The sequence below is a fragment of the Lepidochelys olivacea genome (assembly GCF_965140295.1).
Source record: "Lepidochelys olivacea isolate rLepOli2 genome assembly, chromosome: 13".
Taxonomy (NCBI): Eukaryota; Metazoa; Chordata; order Testudines; family Cheloniidae; genus Lepidochelys; species Lepidochelys olivacea.
The window spans coordinates 1,850,356-1,870,113 of record NC_140423.1 but is presented as its reverse complement, the minus strand read 5'-3'; positions in this window follow the sequence as shown (position 1 = coordinate 1,870,113).

The following is a 19,758-nucleotide window of genomic DNA, read 5'->3' as shown; positions in this document are numbered from 1 at the left end:
GTTCCGCAAGAATGCTTTGCTGAGGAAGATCAATTTGTTCATTAACTACCCTGAGATTTAAAGCAGCCAATAAATCTCTGCCAAGGATAGGAGTGCCTTTGTGAACAATGTAGAACTCTGCAGTTACACAGCAATCACCAAAAGTAACTATTACTGGCAGGCAGCCATGTACTGGAATATGGTTTTTCAAATAGCACACCAAGTGAAGTTTGGGTTCAGCAAGAGGCACATCTCTAAAGTAATGCAGATAGATGGAATCAGGTAGTATAGATACTGCTCAGCCAGTGTCCAACATTAGCTGAATAGAGTGTGATTTGCCAGAGGGTATGGCGGAAACGTTTACCGTGAACTTTATTTGTTCTGGAATATGTGCAGTAGTGATTTTGTCCACGCCCAGCACAGTAACATCTGGTATTCTAACTGCATGCACCTGTTGGTTGAACTGGCTGCTGCGACATACATTAGCAGAATGCCCAATCTTTTTGCAATGATTGCACTGAGCTACTTTTGCCGGACATCCTGTGTAGCTTGCAAGGTGTTGTGGGGATCCACAGTGAAAGCATGCTTTTACTGTATTTTGAATTTGCTGAGTCAGTGGTTTTCCAATAGTTTTCCTCTTGTAATCGTTTGTCTGCAGCGATAGTAACTTTTCTGCAAAGGAGTCACAGCCTGGACTGTGCCTCCTGTATCCATGCTCATTATTTTGGCTTCAGCTGTAGCTGACTCAATCTGAGTAGCAATGGTTATTGCTTTTTCTAGTGTAAGTTGTGGTTCTAGAAGTGTCTCTTACACGAAGCATGGTTGTTTTCTCAATGAGCTGGTCTCTAATCATCTCATCTGCCATATTCCCAAAGTCACAAATTACAATCAGACTCCTCAGGGAAGCAATATACTGCATTATAGTCTCCCCTGTTTTCTGCTCACGCTGGCAAAATCTGTAGCGATTAGCTACTACATTCACTTTTGGCGCAAAAAAGTTCTTTAGTGCAGTGAGTGCAGTCTCATATTTATCATCTGCAAGGGGAAAAGTGTAAAATATATGCTGCCCTTCTGCTCCAAGGCAGTGGATTAGCAGAGCACGCTTTCTTACTTCAGAAATCTCTGTAGCACTGATTGCAAGCAGATAAGTCTCAAACATATGGATCCAGGCAGTAAAAGCAATTGGAGGCTCACCTGGATTTTGCAGAAAGGGTGCAGGGGGGTTCAGAGGCAGAAGATCCATCCTTGTCGCCAAAATGTTGTAGCAACCAGGCAAGGTACTAACAAACTTCAACCGGACTTTAAAAATAAAGTGGAAACCTCTTTACCAAGCTGCTGCTGCACCCTAGGTAGCTCTCACTCCGCCTCCTCAACTTCCCGCCCCCTTCCTGTTTCCTGTCCTTTCAGACTCTCAACAGCCAGTGCTCCCAGTTCTAATAATTACAAGCAGCATCTAAACACCACAGCTGAATAAATGAAAAAAGCAAGAACAGCATTTCACTTCCTCCTCAAAACCCCTTCCAACATGTGCGTGACACCTGGCTCCTGTATTGAGCTTTTCTTCCACAGATGTCACAGCACTTTACAGGTGAAGTAGGTTGGAAAACAGAATTTCTGTTATGCAAGATATTCCCGTGTTACGAAATGTGTTTCTGTGCTGAATCAGGACAAAAAGCTGAAATCTCAAAGTATCTCACTGAGCGAAATATTCCAAAATATTTTTATTCAGAACCATGAAAATGAACTTATTGAACCAAAACATTTTGATGTCAGAATATTATAAATAAAAATAGATCATATTAAATGAAAAAGTTGAAATGAAACCAAGTGAGAAAGTGGAAACGAAATACTCCATTTCTATGTCAAATCAGTTAGACGTGCTTCTGTTGACAATTTTGTCAAAACTGGCACAATTCTGTAAAACATTTTGCTTTTGACAAACAGCCTTTCTCTGACAGAAAACTGTTCCGGCGAAAGTTTTCCCACTTACTCTGTTTACAATGGAGGAAAGTATCATTAGCCCTACTTTACAGATGGGGAAATTGAGGCACAGATATTGGAAATGACTTGCCCAAGGTCACCCAGCAGGGCTGTAGCAGAGCCAGGTCACCCCAGTCTCCTCTGATGTGCTAGCCACTGGACCACACTGTCTAACACACACTGACATATGCACCCCTGTGTCATGTATTAACACACGTCTGGCTGAGTGTGTTTCATGCCATCGTTTGTTATTTCACCCCCTTCATAGAATTATAGACTATCAGGGTTAGAAGGGACCTCAGGAGGTTCTAGTCCAACCCCCTGCTCAAAGCAGGACCAATCCCCAACTAAATCATGCCAGCCAGGGCTTTGTCAAGCTGGGCCTTAAAAACCTCTAAGGAAGGAGATTCCACCAGCTCCCTAGGTAACCCATTCCAGTGTTTCACCACCCTCCTAGTGAAAATGTTTTTTCTAATAGCCAACCTAAACTTCCCCCACTGCAACTTGAGACCATTACTCCTTGTTCTGTCATCTGCCACCACTGAGAACAGTCTAGATCCATCCTCTCTGGAACCCCCTTTCAGGTAGTTGAAAGCAGCTATCAAATCCCCCCTCATTCTTCTCTTCCGCAGACTAAACAATCCCAGTTCCCTCAGCCTCTCCTCAGAAGTCATGTGCTCCAGCCCCCTAATCATTTTTGTTGCCCTCCGCTGGAATCTTTTTCTAATTTTTCCACATCCTTCTTGTAGTGTGGGGCCCAAAACTGGACACAGTACTCCAGATGAGGCCTCACCAATGCCGAATAGAGGGGAACGATCATGTTCCTCGATCCTACTAATGCAGCCCAAAATGCCGTTAGCCTTCTTCAAAGGCAGGCTGTTTGGTTTGCCGACGATGACCGTACAGAGCAAAACCTACAGGGAACGTGTTGCACCAGGGCTCAGTGTTGGCACAAAGCCACGGGCCTGCGGCTTGGTGATGGGGTCTCGGAGGCACATGCTGGGTCAGCGTGAGCTGCTGGTGGCCCAGGGCCGCCATGTGTCATTTTGGGTGCCTGCCCTGTCCCGCATTCCCCCATCGCCACGGGAGCCTCACGCGGTGCAGGACGGCAGCAGGCAGTCGCCGCTGTTCCTGCTGGCTCCGTCGGGCTGCGGGGGCGTGTGCGGAGCAGGAGCCAGCTACCCCCTGGATCCCAGCCAGGAAGCTGCAGCCAGCTGGAGGCATAGCAGCAGTCGCTGGAGAAGGGTGCTACCAGGTGCCAGGCCCTGTGCTGTCCCCAGGCTCCCTCACCCCCACCCAGCCAGCAGCAGTAGGCTATCACCTCTCATAAATGCCCAGTACCTCCTGCAACCGCAGCTCCCAGCTCCTGCAGTACCTCCTACCCCCAGGTGTGCCAGTTACCCCCTGCTTCCCAGAGCTCACCCACCCCTGAGGAGCCCCCTGCCCCCCCAGACTGTTCCATCCCAGCACCCAGCAATTCCTCAGCCTCCCCCACCCATCTGCTTCAGACACCCCAGAGCCCACCCTTCTCTCCTGCACTCACCTCTCCTCCTTGGTCATAGCAGCCAGGGGCCGTGCAGTGCCAGAGCCTGCCCCCACCACTGCTTGGGGCTGGGTTTGTGGATCATAAGCAGAAGTTTATGGTCTCTATGAATATGCAAATTGGAACATTACATAATTTGTCTTAAGATGTCGCAAACCAGTGCTGGGCAGCTATGGTGCTATTGCCCCTCACACAAGCTGCAGGGACCAATGTGCCAGCCCTTGAAAGGGCAGAGGGTGCTCGCAAGACCCTCCAGGGGACAGCTCTTGCCAGCTGACGTGGGGGGAGACAGGACCACGGCCCCACCCCCTTCCCATTTCTTCCCTTGCTGGCTGAGCAGCTGTGCTCGGAAAAGTGCAGGGATTGCCACCCTACCCAGAGCCCGCTCAGCGACACAAGGGGCAGCCGCCTTTCAGTGGCTCTCCGGCTGGGCACCCAGGCAGGGCCAGGAGCAATGGAGCCGTAAGTCTCTCTTATGTTGAGTTTATAGATCACGCTCTGCAGGGTGACAGCAGCAGCTCTGGCTTTTATCTGAAAGGTAAATTGTTCCAGGCGTTTGGTAGACCCAACAGTGTACCCAGGCTCCAAGGGTGCGCTCTCGCTCTGAGTTGGTCTACGCAGCCCTTGGCTTGCTAGGAGCCCCCTGCGAACGCCAGCGCCTTGGGGCATGCTGCACGGTAGAGCCGGCAGCCACTGGAAGACTCTGCTCATAAGCCCATGAACGGACGGCACGTGGCTAGACACGGGCATTTACATCTGTAATATCAGTTGATTCGCCCCGGGGTCAGAGATGGCAATCGGCGGCTTTGTGGATCCCTACGGGAGCTGGACCCCAGCGGGGAATCCAGCCACAGAAAGCAGGCGATTATTTTTATCCCTGTATCCTTCCCCCCAGGACAGCTGGGGTTCAAATAGCCTCTGATGGCTGGGCTCCCATGGAAATGAAAATGGCTCCCCCCTGCAGCACTTTCTTTGGCCTTCCAGTCCTTAGCATCATGGGTGCCAGGTTTGTATAATTTTTGGGGGTGCCCAGAATGAGACCAGCAGAGCCGTCCGGTCCATAGGACAGACCTGGGCAACCGCCCCGGCCCCGCGCTTTGGAGCAGGGGCAGTAAGAGGCAGGGCAGGGGCTTGGGGGAAGGGGTGGAGTGGGGATGGGAAGAGGCGGAGTGGAGCAGGGCAGGCTGGGGCTGGGTCACTTGCTGGACCCCGTGTCCCCCTGATGTGTGGGGCCCGGGGCGGTTGCCTCGGTCCATCCTTGGACAGGACAGCTCTGAAAATATAAGCCCAAACATTGGTGGAGCCGGGCCCACCTTCCTGAATATTGGTGGAGCACGGACACCATGGGCCCGTATAACTCGCTGCCTATGCTTAGCGTCTATCTGCCATGGAGCTCAGGGGCCCACGCTGGTGCAGGGGCTGTCCTTTCACCTCCTGGGCTTTGGGAAAGGATTAGTCCTGCTTTCCTCACGCCATGTATTTTCCTGCAGTTAGCCTGGGGATAGGAAGGCGGCTGCTTCATATCAGCAACAGAGAAGAAAGCTCTAGCCAGCCACTCAGGAACATCAAAGGATCCAGGTAAGAGCCGTAAAGTCACTGTCTCCATAGGACTCTCGCTCCCACGACCACTGCGGCAAAGTGTAACCCAGCGTTAGTCGGATACTGTTTTCCTTTCACGGCTGTGCCAGTGTTTAATCAGCTATGACAATTAAATATTAAAGCTGGTAGCGATGGTCTCGCTTGTCAAACTCACAACATTTACTTTCCTTGTTACATTTCTGCTGACGACTCGCCAAGGAGAAATAACCAGGATGATTTTTGAGGGGCTTTGTGCAGAGAATACAAAATTCAGAACCACTTTGGACCAATCACACCAGATCCTCAGCAGCGGTAAATCCATGTGGCTCCACTGAGGGATGTAGCACTGTGCGGCCGAGGAGCCGGCCCGCTGTGTGAAGATGCTGGGTATAAAGCAGTGTCGCTCCTCTGCGGTCTATGGAACTACACTGATCTACAGCAAATAAGGATTTGGCCTCGTTTTTTAAAGTGACTAAAAATTTGCTGAAACTTTCTATAGTTAAGAGCTTCATTGTGCATTCGTTCCAAGAACTAGTTGAGAAGATCAGCAACCCATCCCTGCAGCCCGTGTCAATGCTGTTCACATCTTCCAGTGAGACTCCCACGCATTTTACTTGACACAATTTTCAGTCAAAACTGCGTGCACCTCCTTCTTTCTCTTCTGTGCAATAATCACCGCTACAGGAACTGAGCTTCATCACATGCTGATCAAAGGGGAAACGGAAAAGGTATTCTAGGGAATTAAAATTTAATTTCATTGTGCCAAGGACTGGCATAAAGGGATTTTTAAAGGTATCTTGAACTGATGAAGTTGTTCAGTGTGACCCAAATAATGTTATTTCTCAGTGCTGAAGCTCTGCAATATACATATTGGACAGTGTCTTTCTTTAAAGAGACAATGTTTGGTCCAATCTGGACTGTGTCTTAGCTTTGTAAACGAATGGTTCCATAACACTTAAGACACCTCAGAATGTTTCCAGGCTTGCTTTTGTAGTTCCTAGGCAAACAGATTTATTCACATCAATAGACAGTCCATGAGAATGCGTGCCAGCCAAAACTGCACCCTGGGGCCATACGGTGAAGACATGACAGGGGACTCCTTTTGACTAGGAACAGATTAGCTGAAAAAGACCAAATGGTCTGTTCTCGTTGTCTGAGTTGAGTGAAATTCAAATAGTAGCCTGAAGAGTGAAAAGCCAATTTGAGGCTGTTTGTAATGCAGAGACGGGCATTATTTTAACTGGTGTAATGTTTTATCTGGCTGGTGCCCCTTTAACTATTCTTATTTCAGGACATTTCGAGCAGTGTGATATGATCTGTCTTTCTGGCTTTTTTCCCCGCTTTCCTGCACTGGTTAAAATGCCACTTTCCTTCTCTGAGTCTCCCAACATTAGGGGCCTGCTGCTCCTCTCACTCGCACCAGGGTTTTGCTCCTGATTTACACCAAGGAATTGCTCCTGATTTTACACCAAGATCAGGGAGTGGCGGAGCAGGTCCCTGAACTCCGTGCTGTCAGGTTTGCACTCGTGCTGACTCTGGTCTCTCAGCAGGGTTCAGGAGGACTGAAGACATCAAAGGACCGGTGCTTTGTCCTGGTCTGTGGTTTGCTGATCCCGACTCCTGAACCTCCCTGGACCAAAGTCAGCAAAGTCCCAGAGACAGTGAGTGAAGAGGTGTCCCTGTGTTTATATGATGTTCCAGGAGTATGCAGCAAGGACGCAAAGCCATCTGCTAGCTAGGCAAGTCTCTCTTTGTTTTGAAGGCTCAGAGTGTCTCTGTGTTCTGCAGTTCTTCACAGATTCTGGCTCCATTTGAGAACCCAGCCAGATAAGGATACCACAGATAAGTGCTCTGCAGAAGGGACATTCACCCAGAACTGATTCTCTCTTTCTCTACTGAACTCTAAATACTCAGGCCACAGACTTGCTCCAACTGACGTCTGTGGCAAAATTCCCATTGACCCCAGTGGCTGCAGGGCCGCGTGGTGCTATATAAATACACAGTGCAGTGCCTGCGGTTCTCAGCTTGCCCTGGAGACATTCCAGAGAGAAGATTTACTCCATTTATAAAGTTATTTAAGTGAAAATTTGCAAAATACCAGTGTGTGAATTTGACCAGACTGGGCTGAAGGTAAAGTGATAGTGAAGAAAATCACCCAGATGGTCCTAGTGATGTGACCCGTGGCGAGAACTGGACACAGATTGTGTGATGATCTCTCTTGTAGCTGTTACAGATTCGCTACACATGGGTGAGTGTGGGGAAAATATGCTGCAGGCCGTATTCCCAGGAGACAGGAAAGGTGATTTTCTTGGCCAAGAAGGTCTTCTGGGTGCAGGTCTGCTCAGAAATGGAGCTGTGCTTCGCACTGCTCCTTTGGGCAATGCACTAGGGCCTGGCCAGGCAGCTGTGCCTCTCAAGGGCTTCCTGACCATCAGGATGTGCCAGGCACAGGTGTACTGCAGAATGAAAGACTACTCAGTAATGACAGTCTCCTTGTTGGAGGAGATCAACTTGCCTGGCCATTAAGGTAGCCCTGGCTCATATCTAGGCCATGAAGGTGTTCCCAGCACAGGTCTTCCTGGCCAGAAAGATGCACCTGGCACTGGTCTTCCTGGTAATGAAAGCATGCCTAATACAGGCCTTCTTGGCAATGAAATTGTTCCCAGAATTGAAAGTCTAGTCCGTAATGAAGGTTTCTTGGTGCAGGAGGTCTGCTTGGCAGGTGGTCTTGTTAAAGAAGGTCTCCGTGGCAATGGAAGTCAAACCAGTAATGAAAATTTACTTGGTGAAGGAGGCAAACCTATCGAAGGTGGTCTGCTTGGCCCAGGTCTTCTCGGTGAGACAGTTTGGGTCTACCCAGTGCTTGGTTCAGGTCTACTCAGTGATAAAGGTCTTCTCAGTGAGGAAGGCCTGCTTGGCACAGGGCTTCTTGGAAATGGAGGTCTCCGTAGTGGACTTCTACTTGGCCATGAATGTCTCCTGGGCAAAGAGGACTGCTGGGTAGTGGAGCTTCTCAAGAGCCCGTGCAAGGCTCCCCGGGGTGAGTCAGTGTCCAAGGGCAGATGTGATAGTGACGGCAGCCCTTACAGATGCTGGGCCAGATCCTCAGCTGAGATGAATTGTCACAGCCCCATGATGCCATGCCAGTTCACGGCAGCTGGGGATCCGGCTTGTTTTGAAATTAAATGGAGTAAATATTAACATATATTTAATGAATACATAGTTAATGATAGGGACGAGTGATAACTCCTTCTCCCAGGAGGGCCAATGGAAGTTTGCCATGAACCTCCCTCAGTGCAGGATCAGACTTTTCCCCCGCCTTACACTGGTCAGCGTGGAGGTACCATGTTACTGCTCTGGGCTGGTGCCGTCTGCTGTTATACACCCGCTTTGCATAGCTCTAAATGACGCCACAGGGAGCAGAGTTAGGCCCATTATAAGTCAAGTGTTTCCACCTCCTTAAAAAATTACGGTGGGCCTGAGTCACTGCCACTTTGCTCCGGTATCACACCGATGTGACTCTTCAGACCCCAGTAGAGTGACACGTGTGTTCGAAGCGAAGCCGTGGGGAACAAGGCCCAGTGTGTTCAGTGGGGACGCTCCTGAAGTTAATTGCATCACAGTATTTCCAGTCTTTTTAATGGTGAAATTTTCAGCTTTTATCAAATTAAAGGGACACACTCACGGTTTATAAGCTTAAAATGGGATCTACTGTGCCTGCTTTATTTCGGATCACAGGCATGAGGTCTCCTATTCCCTGATCCATCTGCTCGTTTTTGTGAGTGACAGGCTATTGAGACACAAGAATCCTGTTCTCGGAGAAGAAGGACCATAATGTGCCTGCCTGTTACCATAGACTTACAGCCCAGAGTCCTATTACTTTATTCATTTCTGCCTGAAAAACATCATTTGAACAGCACTTTGGGCAGCTGATGGATCGGCAGACAGAAACAAACACTGATTTTTAGCGCAGACTGTGAGCTGTGTGTAGCTGTTATGACCATGGTTTTTGAGTGCTGCACCTTCAGCTTCTAGGTGAAATCTTCGCTCTGTTGAAGTCAATAGCAAAACTCCCTTTGACTTCAACACAGCCAGGATTTTAGCCCTTAACTGTCTGCAGGGGCAGCTGCTGCTCTTGGAGTCAGCCAGGGGAGTATTTTCAACAAGGTGCAGAGGAGGCTCAGAGAGACACAGACTGGGCTCTCTTATGGGGTATTCCTTTGTTCATTCTTCTTTTGATGTTTCCTTTCCTCCAAAGTCAAAGTTATTCAAGCGGAAAGTTGATGCTTGCTTTTGGGATACTGAAAAACACACTCCTCACATGTGCCCTCGACAGTGACCTTTCCATTGAAAGAGCAGCAATAAACAAGAAGCCCGGGGGGCAGACTCTGAGGCCATGTAAAACACAAGGGCTGGGGCCAGAATTATGGACGTTTTTTCATTAATATGCTACTTCGACACTCCCTTGGCCTTCTCTGTAACTGCTCAGCGTGCACAATGTTTGCTTGTTTTTCAGTCTGCTTGAGTTCTGAATGGATCCTCATTAGAAGTGAACATCGCATCACATGTCACAGTAATGCAGGATCCCCCTGGTGACCTCAAATTGGTATTAAGAATTGCAAGGGCCTTTTGGGTGGCTTCAAAATCAACCAGTGGAAGGGGTGGGTACTGGGAATATTTGACCTATTGGTAAATTATGAATAGCGAAGCACTGTGCTAATATGAATCCTTCCCACTGCTCTGTGGGATTTAACATTTATTGGTGCTTTTCACCCAGAGATCAGATGTGCTTTGCAAAGGAGGATCAGTAGCACCCAGGAGCCCGAGTCCTGAATTTTGGTGGTTTAAGTGGGACTTACAAGGTGAAATGTATGTTGGCCATTTGCATAGCGGGTGAATTTTACTCTGGATGCAAAATTCTCAGCTCCCTGCTCCCTTGTGGAGAATCCTAGCACACAGACCAGATTGACTCTGTGCTACTTTCCAGAATTCAGCCTATGCAGCAGGAGAGCCTGTGCTGAGGAGGTGAATCCAGAGTAAATCTCAGTGCCCCGATACAGCATTCATGCAACTTTCGTTACCCAGAGATGAGAACCCTACCAGAAAAGCAGCCTTCTTGGTAAACTTGCTAGGGATTCACATATCTATATTTGCATATGGAAATATTTAAACTAAAATGCAGAAACCATCTGTGGGTCTAATTATGAATTTTTCCATATTAAAAATGGAAGAAAACTTCAGTCTCAAATCCAAGCACAGCTTTCCTCTTTAATAAGCAGATTTTTCAAAGGTGCTGCCTGGATAGCGCTAACCGTGGGAACTGTTAACATCAGAGAACACCTGGCATGCAGTATGTGTGAGGCTTCTGAGCCAGCATAACATTTCAGGTTCCTCCTGATCATGGGACTCTTGTTCTCAGAAACTCTTTGGTATTATTTTGAATGTCTTCCTTGTCTTCTTCCTAGCTTGATCACCAGTCTGGGGAGTGGTTTGCTGGATACCAGTCTTCGTACCCTCTTGCCTACACTGGCAAGTCTGCAGACAGGTTCTTTGGGATGAGCAGCTGTAATTTAATTAAAGTGACTGTAGCTTCCAAAATTGTCTAGTAGATATATATGCACAGTGTATAATATGTATGCACAATTCAATTATGCTTTATTTTATATACCATCATTGAAGTGCGCATACTTTCTTGAGCTTTCTTGCAGCTGGATTTATTTTTTAAAAGTAATTCAAATTCCATCATGCAATGTTTCAGGCTAATTTGCGATCAATTGCTTTCCGAAATACCTTTTTGTACTGAGGAAGTATGGTAAACAGAAGTGACAGTACCACTTAGAAACATGCTACTTGTTAGAAAATCTTTTATTCTGTTAAATAGAATCAGTACTATTTTGAGAAGGAGGCAGAGTAATTTGTATTTCTCTTTGCCATGGAGAAAACTATGTCCAGGGAGCTGATTGTTCCATCTTGATTCAAGGTCTGAACTGAGATGACTGATGAAGTTAGCACAGTGTTGTCCACATGACTACAGCCACCTCACCTGGGCTGTCCCACTTGCTGTCTTTTCAGTTCTGTCCCATTGTGACTCTTTGATTCGTGAAATAAACCATCTCTCGTTCTAAGGAGCTTTCTCTGTATGTGTAGGCATGATCTACTTCCGGCTGTTTGGGAAAATCCAAGCTGCTCTCTCCACCTTTGCAGTGTCAACAGGGCAGTTTGTGGAACTGGATTTACAGGTACTGGGCATGTTGGTATCAATGTCAGATAAAATCTCTGGGTCTGTGACATCTTGTGTGTGACTTGTCTTTGGCTTCATGATCATTTGTTAGAGGAGCTTCTCCCAGATCATCCCCTGCTGCAGAAAAACCTACGCGAGGGGGCATTCTGAGAAAATCTCCATGAGAATTCCCTGGCAAAGATGGTCCCAGTGGTCCATTATGAAGTTTACCCCTCTTCCTTACAGTACAGGCCTCGGCACCCACTCCTAGACTGCACTGGCTTTGACCCACTGGTCCTCACTCACTCGCCTGGAAAAGAAGGAGGTTTGAATCCTGCCTTGTTTAACCTGTTTAAGTAAAAGCTGCTTGTCAGCTATCTTGGGGGTTGCTGCACTTGACAGGTGTGTGATCATGTGGCTAGGCCAGCGGCTTGCAAGTGTGGACTCCTGGGTCTATTCCAGGCTCTCTTGCTGATTCTGTATGTGACCTTGGGAAAGTCACTTCCCCTTTCTGTGACTCTCATTACTTATCTGGACAAGAAGTGTTAATAAAACTTACCTGGTTCCAAGGATGCTGTGGCCCCATTAATGCTTGTAAAGCTGATTGGGGTCCTTTGAATACAGCCCCATAGGAATGCAGAGTATTATGCATTTGGAAGTCTCGGCTTCCCCAGGCCAGTTGGAGGCATGGTTCAGTGCACCGGAAGGCACCAAGTTATATTTGCATGTAGGGTCAAGGAATCTCATCCAGCTAGCCCATGAAATGGCCTAAAGCAAAGCCCCAGCAAAGGGTCACAGAATCTGCAACAATGCTCCATTTAGCAGTGAACACAGGGCAAGCTCAGAACTGAAGGAATGTGCATCTTGCAAACGTGAGAGGGAAATTCCAGTGCAGTGGCCTAGAACTGGCAGAAATATTAATGCCTACGTGGAAATGGAGCAGGCGGTTCCCACTGCTCTTCAAGGGGGTGTGTGTGGGGGGGGGGAGGGAGACACCATAAAAAAAGGGGAAAGGGCTGAATCAGCTAGGAAAAGATGGAAATAATAACTTTTATTTTAAATTTCAGCACCCCAAAAATCAGGTGGCCCCCTCAGGCTACCCTGGTAAACCTCGATCTTGCTTGTGCTCACACTTCTGTACAGGAGCTAAGATGCTAACCTCTTGTTCAGCAAGCAAGTGCTTTTGATAGTTCTCTCTTGTTCCCATTGCCTCCGTATGATGGCCTGGCTGTGATGTTCTTTACGCCAGTAATCCTGGAGGGAGGATGTGGGTCTGATCCTGAAGCCTGTCCTCATCGATAACTGCCGAAGTCTATGAACGGAATGATCTGGCGGGGTTGCCTGCAGCAGCTGGGGGCTGGGCTCAGTGGCTCAGGAGGTCCTTTCCAGTCCTATGTCCTCCATTCTTCATGAAAAACTCCCATTGAGTTGGGGGCTGCAGGATCAGGCCTAAGGACTAGGGTGAGTTAAGCATTTTGAAGTGTTCCATTTGGACGGGACCTCCTCCTGCTGCAGAAAATCCAGCTCTTAGACGAGACCTTTGCCAACCCCCCCACCCCCCTAAAGAAAGAGAGTGAGAAGCAAGACTGAAGAAACCTGAACTTCTTCCCTTTCCTTCGGCATTTAGAGCTGTTGACCGTCTGCAAAGCAAATGGTATTGTTTCTGGTGATTTGACATTTAAAAAAAAGGAAAAAAAGCAAGCATCCAAAACAATCCAAATATACAGCTAGTTCCTTCACTAACATTGATGCTTTGAAATGATCAGAGTCCATGTTATCCTGGTTTGTTAATTTCAACAGGCTTTGGAAGAGCATTGCATTGTGGGTAGGGTTGTTTCACATTTCCTCTGTTCCTCTTCACGCTAAAGGATTCATCTTCATCTGCATTCAGCGTGTGGCGTCACTGTCTTTTCCAAATGGCCAAAGGATTTTAGCGCTTGCAAGGGTTTCATTATTAACCTCGCCTAGAAGCTACCGAAATAACCCTGCAGCAGCAAGAATGTTTAATAGATGAGTCTGTCTGAGAGGTGGGAGAACACGGACCGGAGACCAAGTCCCAACTCGCCCTGAAGGAATCGGTTTTTTTCTCAATTTAAAGTAGCTGGGAAAAGGTAGCAGATGAGGAGGAATAACTATTGCCCTGATTTGCATGTATGCAGATTTATTCTGTCCCTGTTTTCCATTCTGGGCAAATCTTCCCCCTGTGTTAGGCCTCAGTAGCCAAATCTCCGTGCATGATGGGGGGTGGGGGGATGTAGCAGGGCTGCTGTGTGACCACAATGACAGTCTGCAGTAGCCTCTGTGTCACTTGAACCCTCCATTTGCTTACGCAGTGGTCACAGATTCACCAGCCCTGCTCCCATTCCTCCCCAGGGCCATCCCACACTGGGGGGCTGCAGGGCTCCATGGCATGCAGGGGGTGCTGCTCAGGGTCCCCAGCGCCTCTTGCCCCTCATCCTGATGCTGCAGAAGTGCACTAGTCACCCCTGTGAATGATACCTGCTCCCTGGCTCAAAAGCCTTAGTGCTATCCCAGCCACGAAACGTTTGTCCCAGTGCAGCTTGTGAGCTGCATGGGGAAAAGCAGGCAGGGCCAGAACGGCCGGGGAGCCCTGCTCCGTGATGGACTTCCTCTGAGCAGGCATGCCACGGGAAAGCCATGGAGAATAGTGCCTCTTCCATAGGCACCGAGCACAGGCGGGGGCCATCAGTCAATGGCTACAAGGCTACTGGTCGTGTGCAGGGAGGGGAAATGCAGAGGCATGTGGAGGGGAATTCTAACAACCATCTGGGCAGGATCTATGGGGAATAACAGCCTGGATTCCTGTGGATCCCTTGCTCACCTCTTCCCCTGCCCACCCCCTTCCAGTCCTGCCATATTGGGGCAGAATACTCAGAGCCAGTGACACCATAGGAGCTGTAGAGGTTTTGCATTCACTCCCCTCCCAAGCACATTTGTCCATATGGTTCAGTGGCTTCTTCCCTCTAGGAATTCCACCCTTAAATCACTGGGCTCCATTCCTGCTGTTCCGTGAGATAATGCAGCAGGCCAAGTTGGCTCTGGGCTTTATGATGGGCACAGACAATGAGACACATTTGATGGAACAAATTGTGCAGTCCTTGCTCAGGCAAAAATCCCACTGTACCCAGTGAGTGTTACTGCAAGGTTTGTCTGAAAAGACCTGTAAAAAATCACAGTGGCTTGCTGGGCAGACGACACTTGTCGCATCGCTAACACCCTTGGCCTCTCAAACCTAACGATACATTTAATTTCCCTCACATTTATGAATTCCACAGGCACCTGGGACACACTGATAACCATGAAACATCCATCACATTTTGATGTTCTTCAGTTGAAAGGGGCATGCTCCCAGGGCTCCATACTTTCCACCACCCATGTCTTTCCCTGTGTCCTGGCAGACGGACCTGCCGGATACATGCCAGAGCAACGCTGGGGGCCAGTTGATGCCCTAGCTTTTCCCTGTTTGGCATAGTACTCAATCCTGTCTCAAACAATAGTTTGTAAGTGTACCCAGGAGAACTTGTAATGCATGCCAGCAGGGTCCACACAGCCAGGTACTGTATGACATCCTGGTGCGTGCTAGAATTTACAGCCCCAGCCTGGTATGCACTAACACACTGTGTAGACAAGCCCATATGATATTCTTCTATACTTGGATGGTGACTGTCAAGATTTTAATGGCTTCCAGCCAACCAGACTAATTACTGTCACAAAGGGAACACACTTCAATTCCCTGTCATAGAATCATAGAATATCAGGGTTGGAAGGGACCCCTGAAGGTCATCTAGTCCAACCCCCTGCTCGAAGCAGGACCAATTCCCAGTTAAATCATCCCAGCCAGGGCTTTGTCAAGCCTGACCTTAAAAACCTCTAAGGAAGGAGATTCTACCACCTCCCTAGGTACCGCATTCCAGTGTTTCACCACCCTCCTAGTGAAAAAGTTTTTCCTAATATCCAATCTAAACCTCCTCCACTGCAACTTGAGACCATTACTCCTCGTTCTGTCATCTGCTACCATTGAGAACAGTCTAGAGCCATCCTCTTTGGAACCCCCTTTCAGGTAGTTGAAAGCAGCTATCAAATCCCCCCTCATTCTTCTCTTCTGCAGGCTAAACAATCCCAGCTCCCTCAGCCTCTCCTCATAAGTCATGTGTTCTAGACCCCTAATCATTTTTGTTGCCCTTCGCTGGACCCTCTCCAATTTATCCACATCCTTCTTGTAGTGTGGGGCCCAAAACTGGACACAGTACTCCAGATGAGGCCTCACCAATGTCGAATAGAGGGGAACGATCACGTCCCTCGATCTGCTCGCTATGCCCCTACTTATACATCCCAAAATGCCATTGGCCTTCTTGGCAACAAGGGCACACTGCTGACTCATATCCAGCTTCTCACCCACTGTCACCCCTAGGTCCTTTTCCGCAGAACTGCTGCCTAGCCATTCGGTCCCTAGTCTGTAGCGGTGCATTGGGTTCTTCCGTCCTAAGTGCAGGACTCTGCACTTATCCTTATTGAACCTCATCAGATTTCTTTTGGCCCAATCCTCCAATTTGTCTAGGTCCTTCTGTATCCTATCCCTCCCCTCCAGCATATCTACCACTCCTCCCAGTTTAGTATCATCCGCAAATTTGCTGAGAGTGCAATCCACACCATCCTCCAGATCATTTATGAAAATATTGAACAAAACCGGCCCTAGGACCGACCCTTGGGGTACTCCACTTGATACCGGCTGCCAACTAGACATGGAGCCATTGATCACTACCCGTTGAGCCCGACAATCTAGCCAGCTTTCTACCCACCTTATAGTGCATTCATTCAGCCCATACTTCCTTAACTTGCTGACAAGAATACTGTGGGAGACCGTGTCAAAAGCTTTGCTAAAGTCAAGAAACAATACATCCACTGCTTTCCCTTCATCCACAGAACCAGTAATCTCATCATAAAAGGCGATTAGATTAGTCAGGCATGACCTTCCCTTGGTGAATCCATGCTGGCTGTTCCTGATCACTTTCCTCTCATGCAAGTGCTTCAGGATTGATTCTCTGAGGACCTGCTCCATGATTTTTCCAGGGACTGAGGTGAGGCTGACTGGCCTGTAGTTCCCAGGATCCTCCTTCTTCCCTTTTTTAAAGATTGGCACTACATTAGCCTTTTTCCAGTCATCCGGGACTTCCCCGGTTCGCCACGAGTTTTCAAAGATAATGGCCAATGGCTCTGCAATCACAGCCACCAATTCCTTCAGCACTCTCGGATGCAACTCGTCCGGCCCCATGGACTTGTGCACGTCCAGCTTTTCTAAATAGTCCCTAACCACCTCTGTCTCCACAGAGGGCTGGCCATCTCTTCCCCATTTTGTGATGCCCAGCGCAGCAGTCTGGGAGCTGACCTTGTTAGTGAAAACAGAGGCAAAAAAAGCATTGAGTACATTAGCTTTTTCCACATCCTCTGTCACTAGGTTGCCTCCCTCATTCAGTAAGGGGCCCACACTTCCCTTGGCTTTCTTCTTGTTGCCAACATACCTCAAAAAACCCTTCTTGTTACTCTTGACATCTCTGGCTAGCTGCAGCTCCAGGTGCGATTTGGCCCTCCTGATTTCATTCCTACATGCCCGAGCAATATTTTTATACTCTTCCCTGGTCATATGTCCAAACTTCCACTTCTTGTAAGCTTCTTTTTTATGTTTAAGATCCGCTAGGATTTCACCATTAAGCCAAGCTGGTCGCCTGCCATATTTACTATTCTTTCGACTCATTGGGATGGTTTGTCCCTGTAACCTCAACAGGGATTCCTTGAAATACAGCCAGCTCTCCTGGACTCCTTTCCCCTTCAAGTTAGTCCCCCAGGGGATCCTGGCCATCCGTTCCCCGAGGGAGTCGAAGTCTGCTTTCCTGAAGTCCAGGGTCCGTATCCTGTTGCTTACCTTTCTTCCCTGCGTCAGGATCCTGAACTCAACCAACTCATGGTCACTGCCTCCCAGATTCCCATCCACTTTTGCTTCCCCCACTAATTCTACCCGGTTTGTGAGCAGCAGGTCAAGAAAAGCGCCCCCCCTAGTTGGCTCCTCTAGCACTTGCGCCAGGAAATTGTCCCCTACGCTTTCCAAAAACTTCCTGGATTGTCTATGCACCGCTGTATTGCTCTCCCAGCAGATATCAGGAAAATTAAAGTCACCCATGAGAATCAGGGCATGCGATCTAGTAGCTTCCGTGAGCTGCCGGAAGAAAGCCTCATCTACCTCATCCCCCTGGTCCGGTGGTCTATAGCAGACTCCCACCACTACATCACTCCTGTTGCTCACACTTCTAAACTTAATCCGAGACACTCAGGTTTTACTACAGTTTCGTACCGGAGCTCTGAGCAGTCATACTGCTTCCTTACATACAGTGCTACTCCCCCACCTTTTCTGCCCTGCTTGTCCTTCCTGAACAGTTTATAACCATCCATGACAGTACTCCAGTCATGTGAGTTATCCCACCAAGTCTCTGTTATTCCAATCACGTCATAGTTCCTTGACATCACCAGGACCTCCAGTTCTCCCTGCTTGTTTCCAAGGCTTTGTGCATTTGTATATAAGCACTTGAGATAACCTGCTGATCGCCCCTCATTCTCAGTATGAGGCAGGAGCCCTCCCCTCACAGACATTCCTGCCTGTGCTTCCTCCCGGTATCCCACTTTCCCACTTACCTCAGGCTTTGGTCTCCTTCCCCCGGTGAACCTAGTTTAAAGCCCTCCTCACTAGGTTAGCCAGCCTGCTGGCAAAGATGCTCTTCCCTCTCTTCGTAAGGTGGAGCCCGTCTCTGCCCAGCACTCCTCCTTCATGGAACACCATCCCATGGTCAAAGAATCCAAAGCCTTCTCTCCGACACCACCTGCGTAGCCATTCGTTGACTTCCACGATTCGACGGTCCCTACCCAGGCCTTTTCCTTCCACGGGGAGGATGGACGAGAACACCACTTGCGCCTCCAACTCCTTTATCCTTCTTCCCAGAGCCACGTAGTCCGCAGTGATCTGCTCAAGGTCATTCTTGGCAGTATCATTGGTGCCCACGTGGAGAAGCAGGAAGGGGTAGCGATCCGAGGGCTTGATGAGTCTCGGCAGTCTCTCCGTCACATCGCGAATCTTAGCCCCCGGCAAGCAGCAGACTTCTCGGTTTTCCCGGTCAGGGCGGCAGATAGATGACTCAGTTCCCCGGAGGAGAGAGTCCCCGACCACCACCACCCGCCTTCTCCTCTTGGGAGTGGTGGTCGTGGAACCCCAAACCTCAGGACATCGCATCTCATGCCTTCCAACCAGCGGAGTCTCCTTCTGCTTTCTCGCCCCAGACATATCATCTGGTCCACTCTCCACAACGGTACCTGTGGAGAGAACATGGAAGCGGTTAGTTACCTGTGTCTGTGTTACTGGAACCCGGACATTCCGCTTACCTCTTCTGGAGGTCACATGTTGCCAAGCTTCTTCACTGGCCTCTTGGCTCCTCTGTGCAACCTGCTCTATATCTTTAGAGCTTTGTGCCCCTAGAAGCCTATCCTGAGTTTTGTCCAGAAAATCCTCAGTTTCTCGTATGCAATGCAGGGTCGTTATCTGTTGCTCCAGACCTTCAATCTTCTCTTCCAATATGGAGACCAGCTTGCACTTTGTACAGACAAAGTCGCTTCTGTCCTGTGGAAGAAAGACAAACATGGCACATCCAGTGCAGGTCACAACAGCTGAACGCCCCCCCTTCCATATCACCTTCCTACTACGAGCTTCCTCAGAGCAGTTTGCAAGACGTAAGCCTCACTGGGCGAACTCCAGGCGAACTCCCAGGCAAACTCCTGGGATAAGTAAGTAAGTGTCAATTAAGTCTTCCCCCGAGCAGGGATATTTTATTTCTGTCTTGCAAGAGCAGCCACAAATTACTTAGATTCTGGGGAAATGCTAACTCCAAGCCAACCCTCAACTTGCTACCCCCACTCCCACCACCGCTACTAATCAAGGGAGGAACAGGGAAACTAGTGACATTTGCACCAGTACTGAGAAAAGTTTGTGGTATCAGCGATTAATCTTATTAAGTCTGTGATGACGAAAGATTATGCATTAGTTGGGCTACTCAAAGACAGACAGACAGACAGACACGGTGTTATAAACTTCACGGTGCTTAGCAAATCCATTTATCTTTTTGTTAACAAAAAGTGAATTGTTTAGCAAAGAAACTTTATCCTGCTGCTGTGCTGAGAGGCCAAGAAATACCAGGCTAATTACGCTCTTTGAGGAAGTGCTGGTGACGGGACTGACAGGACGGAAGGAGCAGGTAGGCGCCGAGGGTTCCGAGAAGATTTTTGACAAGATCCCAAAGGCAATTATATAAGCCTCGTATTAAGGACAGTTACATAAGTAAGGTGCTGAGTGCAAATTTTCCCCAGTTTGCACCTCGGAGTTCAAGTGGGCAGGTTAAGG